Source organism: Nicotiana tabacum, chromosome 19, assembly GCF_000715075.1.
Source record: "Nicotiana tabacum cultivar K326 chromosome 19, ASM71507v2, whole genome shotgun sequence".
NCBI lineage: Eukaryota > Viridiplantae > Streptophyta > Magnoliopsida > Solanales > Solanaceae > Nicotiana > Nicotiana tabacum.
This window is the reverse complement of record NC_134098.1, coordinates 137,063,601-137,073,313: the sequence shown is the minus strand read 5'-3', so window position 1 is coordinate 137,073,313 and position 9,713 is coordinate 137,063,601. Positions and strand designations below refer to the sequence as shown.

General features: G+C 38.5%; 1 non-coding gene across 1 annotated transcript; it reads right to left on the bottom strand.

The window, feature by feature from the left end:
- Positions 1-8,160: 8,160 nt before the first annotated feature.
- LOC142173931 (small nucleolar RNA R71) lies at positions 8,161-8,267 on the bottom strand. Its single transcript, XR_012703297.1, has one exon. It is a non-coding gene; the product is annotated as a small nucleolar RNA R71 (small nucleolar RNA).
- Positions 8,268-9,713: the final 1,446 nt, after the last annotated feature.

The window sequence follows — 9,713 nt, the reverse complement described above, 5'->3', positions numbered from 1 at the left end:
GTTGAAAAAGAAAGTACTATTTCTACAACATGAAAATAAAGTACTCATTTTGTTAAAATGAAAGAAAATATTTTTTCTACATTATGAAAAGAAAATACTCATTTTGTTGAAATAAAAGAAAATATTTTTTTCTACATCATGAAAAGAAAGTATTTTTTTTGTTTAAAAAAAAAAAATTTATATCGTGAAAAGAAAATACTCATTTGTTGAAATGAAAAAAATACTCTATCTATAACATGAAAAAAAAATATTATTAATAATATTTCTATTTAGGGTGGGGATAGAGGTGGGGTGGGGCGAAGGTGGGGTGGGGTTGGAGTGGGATGGGGGTGGGGCGGTAGGGGTTGGTGGGGATGGGGAACGGAGGAAGGTTGGAAAAGAATTTTGAAAAAAAAAATTCTCTTGATAGGGAAAATATTTTCCTCCAATTGGAAAAAAATGAGTTCATGAGAAAAATATTTTCCAAAATAATTAAGCCAACCAAACATGAAAAAAATAGAAAATATTTTCCTTCGTATCAAACACACCCATAGTTGTGTGTGTATATGATGAAATATAATATGACACGTGGTCGTCTAAAGGGGAGACACGTGGAACCCAAGACATGGATGGCCGAATACCGAACGCAGTCATTCCGCTTGTCACCGGAAAGTAGAGTGTACATAGATCAGGTTGGTTCGAATTTTTTAATTACCCAACCAGACCAATTGTATCGGGTTATTAAATCTAAATATCAAACTAAACCAATAAAAGTCAAATTTTTTAATCTCAAATTTTTTGGATTTTCGGGTTTTTTTTCATAAAGTCTTCATAGCACAAAATGTAAAATTTGTGCTCCAAATATTTCTTTAATCCTAGTAAGACAGAACAATATAAGGTGTTTTTCAATAAAATAACATAAATATGAGATGAATCATGGCATTGTACTAAAATATTCAAAAATAAAAATAATAAAATTGCATAAAATAAATATTATTAATAAGTCATAATGAAAACAAATATAATTTAAAATTACGACTAATAAGTACTATTATTTGCATGACTAACCACTAAAAGAAAAATAAGTTATACATTTTATCTAAACCATGGAAAAACTAAAAAAAATAGATATCCAATACTATTTTCATTCATAGTACAATTGAACTGAATGTTTTATTAGCATTAGTATTGATTTGATTTTGGTTTAGGATTTATTTGAGTTACTAACATTTATGAACTATAAAACTTATTGGAGCATCCAAAAATTATAAGCCCACACTTGAAATAATACGTTAAAAGATAAAACTATGAAAAAAAACTTAAGAAATATTTATACACTATACTACAATAAATATTTTTATGTATTAAATATATTTAAAATTTCTATATATATAATGTCGGGTTGGTTTGGTTTCGGTTTGACTTTTTTTAGTTAAAACCAAACCAAACCAAATATGATCGGTTTTTTTTTTTCCAACACCAAACCAAATCAAACCAACCATAGTTGAATTTTTTTTCTCGGTTTGACTTGGATTATCGGGTTAGTGTGGTTTGTCAGTTTCATTTGTACACCCCTACCGGAAAGGATAACGTTCATAAAGAGGTGTTAAATGCTCTGCGCCCGGTAGCATTTAATAGGGAATATTGTGCAGCATTAAGAGTGATGGTCCGTTACAGAGAATTTGGCATTTATGTTCACCGTTACATTTTCATCAATGGCCCTCATAATTGGCATTAAAGGAGGGCACGATCCTAGGTCCTCCTTCCCTAGATATAACTATAAATAGTGAGCTCAGTTATCATTGTAAAATATACGAATTTTCTGGCTAAACATATACTACATTCTATACAAAACTTAATACAATCTTACTTTCTTGCTTTTAGATCTCACCATTGTTGTGTCCGAAAACCTTGTTCTCGGAACTGTTATTTTTGTTGTTTCATCGACATTTCAAGGCTAAGTATTGTACACTGGACAGTGTATATATTTCAATTTTGCACATTACTTATTCAAATTATACAATGCTTGATACTGGAAGTAATTAGTATTTCGAGTAGATTTTTCCCAACCAAAAAAAAAAATGTTTGTACTAAAAACAGAATTAGCTTCGTTAGTATGGATATATAGTTAGCAGTTGTCACACACCCAAAATTTGCGCATATTACAACAAAAAAAACCATCTTACTAGAAACATAAAGCAAAGCACTATTGTTTTTTAAGATACTTTCAGTAAATCTCAAAAGAAAAGGGAGATAATGGAGAAAATAAAATAATGCCAAAGTATGTTAATTAGTGGAAGAAAGCGACTCTAAAGTCAAATATTTGGCGCAGACTTTTAAGAGAGACCAAGGCAGTTAATTTAAGTGGTTGGTGTTTTATTGGTTATATGTATTTATTTCTACTTTTCTTCCCCTAATGCTATAGCAAAACATCTTATATAAATATTTCATTTCCAAATAAAGTCAGATTTGGACCCGAAATTAGACTTCCTGAATTATTAGGGTCCCCTGGCTACGAAAATTACCTGAGTGTTCTGACTTACCTATATATTTATCATTTACTCTTGGTTTAATACACTATAGTTTTCCATGCTGAAATTTTATCAACTATTATTTCAATTGGAATTACATGCGACGTGTGTAACATATAAGCAAGTACTGTAAAAAAAAAAAAAAATAGAAATCGACAATCCCCCCTCCCCCATTATTATTAGTGGAAAAACTCAGAGCTTTAAATTAAACCCAAATTGGCATGATTTGAAACTTACAGGTCCACCTAATTTTTTTTTGCTTCATTCTGAATAGTAGCTAGTTAGCCCATGAATATATATATATATATATATATATATATATATATATATATATATTTTCAACGCCCATGAATATATTGGTTATTTAGTTAAATGCCTCACCTTTGATTAGTGTATACAGGTAAAGTAGAGGACATTTCATTCACAGACCTTGATCTTTAAGGTAAAAGTGGGTCTTAGCTGGCTGACCTAATTTACCCCTTCTCGTGGATGACCGGCCCTTTCTTAGACTTGGTGAACTCATGTCGTGATGAATTAAACTCTGTTCCATGCCCCGCTACTTGTCAATCACATCGGAAAGTCGTTGGGTCAACCGAGCCCAATGAGCACTCTGATTTTCAGGTGAGGCAAACGGAGCACGGACGTGACTGTAAGGAATCGGAATCAGAGCCAGGAGTCTCTCGTATCAGGGCCCAAGCAAAACACCTGCCCTCGGAGCTATCGAGATCACGTCCCCCGGGTCCGGTTCGAGTCCCAAGATTTCGGAGAATATTATCACATGACAGCACACGACTAACAAAGGGCCGTGATATTCGTGCCCAACCGAATATCACGACGTGAATCTCGATCCGTATCGGCAGAAAATCAGTGACTAGCAAAAAGGAAGATTTTTACCTTTCTTAGAATTGTACCTAGGGTAAAACTTCCCTACTATATAAAGAGGAAGATAATTATTCATTACAGACTCTATAACACGCATACCAAGGCAATATACTTATGTTCTCTATATTTCTGAAAGTTATTCAAGGTTCTTGTTTTCGTTCATAAGTTCTTGATAAGTGTTAGCTCGAAACCGAAGGCAGGTTTCTTGTTAGGCCTTTAACCGAGCTCGAACTCATTATCATCATTGGTTTAGCTACTTACCTTATCTTTTATTTGATTATCTAATGTCATTAATCACTTGTATTGAATTAATCCATATATCCTTAAAACCGCGTATAAATTCAATTGTTATCTGTTTTTAAGGGTAAACGGCTTGGCGCCCACCGTGGGGCTAAGGATAATAGTGGTAATTTGATACAAATTTTCATAACACACTTTGTTTTACGCTTATCCTTTGAGATTTTAATTTCAGTACTTAAGAATGTCAAACTCTCAATCTGCGCACTTGGACGTTGATGTTGAGTCTGGCCACTATGGCGAAAATAACAATATAGTGCCTAGCAACGAGTTGTCCCCTGTTGACTCCAACATGGTCCTGGTTGTGGACCCGATCGATGCCAACTTGCATGTGGCCATCGATGTAAACCTGTCGACCGACCTCGAGAACAACGTTAGCGGAGGACCCCGATCAATAGCCCGGGGTACGCACGACAGTGAAGGCGACAAGATCAATCTGCGGGTGATCTTCGAAATGTTACAAGCTCAACAAGCGGCGATAGCCCAGTTGCAGAACCAAAGCCGCGCCCCCAGCAGAGTTGGGCCCGAACCATCTCGGAAAAACACTCAAAGAAATGAACAAGTCACCGGAAAGCTGGGAGAAGTTGAACCCGGGGCTAATCCCGAAATAATAAAGATGCTTGAGGAACTGACGAAGCGGGTGGAATCGGGGGAGAAGAAGATTGAAGCCAACGACGAAAAAGTGGAGACCTATAACTCCAAAGTTTATCAGATCCCAGGAGCACCCCCGAGAATGATCAGCTCGGGACCCCCTCCGGATCCATTTATCCCATCAGAGCTAGTGACAAATCTAAAAGAGTCGTCTATCATGAACCAAGACGAACAGAGATCGGTATCAACCTATAACGGGGATCGAAGGGGTAGCGGATCTGGACACAACCCTGCACGGAATGAACAAAAGAGCGATTGATGCCATAATAGTCGGGGGTTTTGACAGGCCACTCGGGGCCAAAGAGGCACCGAGATTATCGGAATATAACTTCAGTGTCAATGATGCCAGTATCGTATCTGCCATCGGGCGCATCAAAGATACCAAGTGGCCTCGGCCATTGTAGTTCGACCCTACCCAAAGAGACCCTAACCTGATGTGTAAGTATCATGGCACTCAGGTCACAGGACTGAGGACTACCGATAACTAATAGAAGAAGTGGCCCGATTATTCAATAACGGGCACCTCCAGGAATTTCTGAGTGATCGAGCCAAAAATCACCTCAGGAATAGGGACTCCAACAAACAGACCGAACAAGAGGAACCTCAGCACGTCATTAATATGATCATTGGTGGAGTCGACGTCCCTCAGTGACCAATGCTAAAGCGCACTAAGGTGTCCATCACAAGGGAAAAATGAACCCGAGATTATATACCGGAGGGGACTATCTCTTTCAATGATGAGGACACTGAAGGCATCATGCAATCGTATAATGATGCACTGGTAATATCTGTACTCAAAAATTAATCTCGAGTTAAGCGTGTGTTAATTAATCCAGGTAGCTTGGCCAATATCATAATATCGAGTGTGGTAGAGCAGCTGGGTCTACAAGACCAAATAGTGTCTGCGATCCTGGTTTTAAACGGATTCAACATGGCATGCGAAATTACTAAAGGGGAGATAACCCTGCCGATGAACACCATTGGGACCATTCAGGAAATGAAGTTCTATGTGATTGAAGGGGATATGAGATATAATGCTTTATTTGTAAGGCCGTGGATTCACAACATGAGGGCAATACCCTCAACACTACACTAGGCACTGAAGTTCCCCACACCGAGAGGGATCAAGACGATTTACGGAGAGCAGCCGGCCGCAAAAGAAATGTTTACGGTTGATGAGGTGATCCCGGTGTCCGCGCTCTCGACATCAAAGAACTCAGAGCCGGTTAATAAGGAAGAAACCAAATAGAAATCACTGACAAATCTCTGTTACACACTTTTTTGCGGATGAAATTCACATTACACACTTAACCTTTTCAAAGTGTATCTAATACACACTGCTTTCTCCTTGACCAGTTTTTCAGAATATGTGTAATATCACACATCAATCAAACAGTGACATGTGTCATTATTTTTATTAAAAAATAAAATAATTAAAATTACAACTATACCCCTCATCTTCCCCGTCTAAAGTTCTAAACCACCATGGTTTCCGTCCATCTCCACTCTTCACCTTCAACCACCATAGCCTCTTTCCCTGCCTTTTACTTAATGACAAAGCTACCATTAACTAACTAAAATCACCATAAAACACACCCAAAAATTCATCTTTTCCATTGAAATTGAATCAGAAATTTTGAGCCTAGATCCAACTCATTTTCCATTTTCTTATGTAAAAGTTCAATTACTATTAACCGCCATTACCATGTTTCAACTTTCTGTTTTGTGCCTGATGTGTGGCTATAATTCTATATTTTAGTACATTATTTGCCTTGCATTTTGTATGCTTTAATGATAAACTACACTTTATTTGCGTGTAATGGAGTCTATTTTATATGTAGGTGAATTAGAGATGAAAGTAGAGCAAAAGGAATAATTGAAGTCTAAAGCGTGCTAAAAAACAGTTGAAAAGAAGAAAGAAAGAAGTGAGCAGCGGATAAATGAGAAAGCTAGCGAAGCAAGCTTAATAGCTCATGTGGGAGCTGGCTGGGTGAGCCTTTTAGCTCGCGTGGGAGAAGTCTAGGTGCGGCAGGTGGCGAGGTCCACCTCGCATTAAGGCTGGCGACGCCAGGTCTAGCGCGAGGTCCTGCTTGCGTGAAGCCTCGCGAGGAGAGGTCTGAGGCGCGCACACTCCGAACTTTGAAGGCTTATTTCGTCTCCTTTTTTGACTAGAACTTGGCCTATGTCATTTAGGTCTTTTCCTACACATATAAATAGACATAAAACGCCATTTTTGAAGCAGTTTTTGCAAGCGGTGGCAGGGATAGCTCGTGAAACAACCGTTAGGAGTTATAATCATTGATTTCTACATCCTTTCATCTTTACTTTGTAATTTAATTATGCAAAGCATCTGGTATATTATTACTATGAGTATGAGTAGCTAAACTCCTAATCTAGGATTTTGATGGAACCTATTGGAGGATGATTTTCCTGTTACGTTAATATAGATTTGTCGTAGTATTTTCTCTATTTGTTTGACTATATTATTATTGTTGTTGATTGAAGGTCCCTCAATCGACTGTGCCTATTTAGTGTGTATTACTCTGGAGAGAGTGCATATTTAGGTAATTGTTGAACAACATCACTCCTAACGTATATGAGGGATCAATACAGAAGGTTTAAAGGTAGGATTAGGGATAACGAAATCTTGGTGTGATCCGAGTGAGCCGTACTTAATGCCAGCTAGCGTAATTCGGGAGAATATGTCTAGTAAATTGTGGTAGTTACTCGGGAGAGAATTACAACACTTAGAGCGTTCATGATCGGTAGAGGAAACTTAGGCAAATTTATAGAAAACGTAGCGGAAAGGATTCCGACAATAGGGGAAATCATAACCTTAGATCATTCCAATTCTTGTCTACAACCCCGTTCGTAGTAAGTTATTCATTATTGCATTTTCATTACGTGATATTTAGTTAGTAAACATCAAAGTTGTTACTTAAATATTTCTGAAGATTGATTGCGTGAATTTGTGTGAGTCTAGTAGCTGTGTCCAATAGGTTAATTCCCTATGGGATTTGACTCCGGACTTATTAACCGGAATATATTTACCGCTAAGTCCTTTTTACAAGGCATAATTGGGTGTGATCAAATTTTGGCGTCGTTGCCGGAGAATTAATGGTGTTATTAATTGCAACTAAAAGAATTGCTAGAATTCTTAGTGTAGTCAATTTTCTTCATTTTAAACCAAATACATTGAAATTCTAACGTTTGTAGTCTTGGGTGTTACAAGTGCATGCCTAGAAACTCCTCAAGAACTGGTGAATTGTTCGAAGCATTATCAGATCCTAAGAAGGTTTTCAAGGCACTGAATCGTGCAAACAAGAAGGGCAAACAACAACAGAACTTAACAGAACAAATCGAACCAGACATGGATGACGGAGTAGAAAATCCAAACAATAGAAACAATGAGAATGACCCGAACAATCAGGGTATGATGCCTCTTGTGCCAAAAGCAGCATTGTATGACTGGGCACAACCCACCACCGAAAATCTGACAACCGCAATTGCAGTCCCTCAGATACAAGCAGAATCATTTCAAATCACAAACAACATGCTACATTTGTTGTAGAATAAGGGACTGTTCTCAGGGTCATACATTGAAGATCCTCAGCAGCATCTAAAGAATTTTCTGTCGATATGTGTTCTGCAAAGGCAACCTAATGTGACACCGGAAGCAAAAAAGCTGTTATTGTTTCCATTCTCGGTGACAGGAGAAGCTCAGACTTGGCTTAATTCACTCCACATAAACTCCATCACTACTTGGGAGGAATTAGTCAAGTAAATTTTGAACAAGTTCTACCCACCCAATAAGACTGCCAAACAAATTGATGATATATTGAGCTTCAGGCAGAGACCAACAGAAACACTACAAGAAACGTGGGAGAGGTTCAAGGGAATGCTGGTTAAATGTCCACATCATGGCATTCCAGATCAGATGTTGGGGTGGAGGTTTTACATGGGACTGGCAGGCGACTTAAAGGCCAATGTTGATGCTTCAGTAGATGGAGCATTTTTGAGCAAAACATTCAGAGAATGCAAGATCCTACTTGACAAAATGGCCCAAAACTTAGGATGGATGACAAGAGACTCTACGATCACTCCTGTAGTGCATTCAGTGGCTCTGAACCCAAACAACTCCATAGGTGAAAATATGGCCACTCTAATGACGCAGATGAGTATCCTCACCAAAAAGATCAATGAATCAGGCCAGAAGCAGCAGGTACACATAGTTGACGCAACTAATGGGGGCTTATGTACACATTGCATTAACCAACCATATATATGCTCGTGGAGTGCGGAAGGTGACAACCAGCACTATCAGGAAGATATGAACTATGTGGCCAACTATGGGGGACAACGGCAAGGTGGTCAGAATTGGGGGCAGCAGAATCAACAATATAGGCCAGCACAACAGCAGTACAATAACAGCAACAATCCTGGAGTTATGCGACCACAGAGTCAAGTTGTGCAATACCAAAGGAAACAGAGTTACAACCAGCAAAATCAGCAACTAGCTTATCAACAGCCTCAACAACAGCAGATAGTGAGACAAGATGATGGGTTTGTTGAACTTAAAGGAATACTGCGACAACTGATTGGGTCTAATGGAAAAATGCAAAAGAGAGTAGACTCACATGAATCAGCGATAAAGGGCATTGAGATTCAATTAGTACAGATTTCGATGGCTCTAAATAATCGTCCCCAAGGGACGTTACCTGCAAACACACAAGTTAATCCAAAAGAGCAGGGCCCGAAACAACTTATGTCAGTGAGTCTAAGAAATGGTAGAGACCTAGATCTGGAGCAAGAAATTGCTCACGAAAGCCGACCTACGAAAACACTTATGCCAGTACCCATTGAGATAGATGATTAAATAGGGTTAACTGAGGTGACGGTACAACATGCACAAGAGAGCACTAGCAAAGAAAAAGAGGTTGCGAAGGAGACTGAGGTAGCACAAGAAACGATAGTAGAAGTAGTGCCTGAGTAAGACAAAACTCAAATCACGAGACGGAAGTGACCTCCAGCACCATTCCCACAGAGATTGGCCAAATATTAGAAGGATGAGCAGAATAAGAAATTCATGGAGATGTTGAAACAAATCCAGGTGAACATTCCACTGATTGACGCTTTGCGGGAGATGCCTGGGTATGCCAAAATCATGAAAGATTTAATATCTCGCAAATTCGACTTCCAAGACCCGTCCACTGTTACATTGACCCAGACCTGTAGTGCAGTCATGACGAGACTCATAGCTGAGAAGTTATCAGACCCAGGGAGTTTCACAATCCCATGCACGATAGGCAGCTATGCTTTTGCTAAAGCATTGTGTGATTTGGGGGCAAGCATAAACTTGATGCCCTTGGCTAT